This window comes from Aplysia californica, unplaced genomic scaffold (assembly GCF_000002075.1).
Source record: "Aplysia californica isolate F4 #8 unplaced genomic scaffold, AplCal3.0 scaffold01845, whole genome shotgun sequence".
NCBI classification, from domain to species: domain Eukaryota; kingdom Metazoa; phylum Mollusca; class Gastropoda; order Aplysiida; family Aplysiidae; genus Aplysia; species Aplysia californica.
Window position 1 is genome coordinate 1 of NW_004799115.1, and position 1,186 is coordinate 1,186.

General features: G+C 36.4%; 1 long non-coding RNA gene across 1 annotated transcript; it reads right to left on the reverse strand.

The window, feature by feature from the left end:
* Positions 1 to 125: 125 nt before the first annotated feature.
* Positions 126 to 1,177, reverse strand: LOC118479079. The gene is made up of 2 exons (XR_004859460.1): positions 865 to 1,177; positions 126 to 393 (listed from the first exon to the last, which is right to left on the reverse strand). It is a non-coding gene; the product is annotated as an uncharacterized LOC118479079 (long non-coding RNA).
* Positions 1,178 to 1,186: the final 9 nt, after the last annotated feature.

Sequence of the window (1,186 nt, forward strand, 5' to 3'; positions counted from 1 at the left end):
CTCTTCAACAACATGTTGATGTACCGTACAAAACAAAACAAAACAACAAAAAACACGCAAAAAAAACAAAACTGTATTTACGTATTGATGTTGAGAACAGCGGGTCCATGACATTAATAGTATTCTTTTTTCCTTTTGTTTGTTTGTTACCAACAAAAAAAACCAAACAAAACATCGTCTGCTTGCAACGTTTTTCAGGCTTAGCCTAGATTTTAGCCAGCCGATCCGCGACCTTCACCTTGTCGCGGAGACAGTCTGTGGTCCCTCGGTTTTTGCTTTTGATACGCATTTTGTCGTCTGGGATTTGTTCTGTTATATTAATTGTTTTTTGGTTCTCTTGAGTTATTCTTTTTGGTTCTCTTGAGTTATTCTTTTTATTTCTCTTTCGTTCACCTTTTTTTTTTTTTTGTAAACTATTTTACTCTTCCTCTTCCTTTTTTGTCGTCGACGTTGTTGTTATTGTTGTTGTTGTTGTTGTTGTTGTTGTTGTTGTTGTTATTTTCTTTATCAGTCGGTTGTTAGGTCGCTGTATTTTTTTCCAATTCCTCTTTTGTTTCGTTTTTACTATTTAAAAAAAAAGTTTTATTCACTTTTTATTTTTTTATTTTTTTATTTTTTGGCACCATTCCGCCATTCGTAACCGCCCTGCCCAGCTTGGAATCTCAATGCAGGACAGCCAGCCAGTTGTAATTTTATAATACGCTAATCTGATGCGTTGCCAGCAAACCATAGATTAATATATTATGTACGTTTGGCGGGCCAGAACGTTCATTGGCCATCGCAGGTTTGACGGCCCTTACAACACTATAAGATTAATGATTAAGAGCCCGGACCTCCGAAACAAACGTCCATCTCCGATACGACCGAGCTACAAGGGAGGAGCGTCTTGACATGAGAACTCCCCAAATAGTGTTGATACATACGCGTTCTTACTTTTACGGAAAACTTTCTCAAAGCAACTCAAGTCCAGAGCGCCACATGGCGGTGACGAACCAAAGCCATTCGCAGAGTAGTATTATATCTCGATACCATCTGAACTAAGACCCGGGTCAGAACGACATTCCTCCGGATGTATCATTAATCTAAACTGTCGCATAACGTTTCACATTAACGTATACGACAATTACTAATAATAATAATAATAATAATAATAATAATAATAATAATAATAATAATAATAATAATA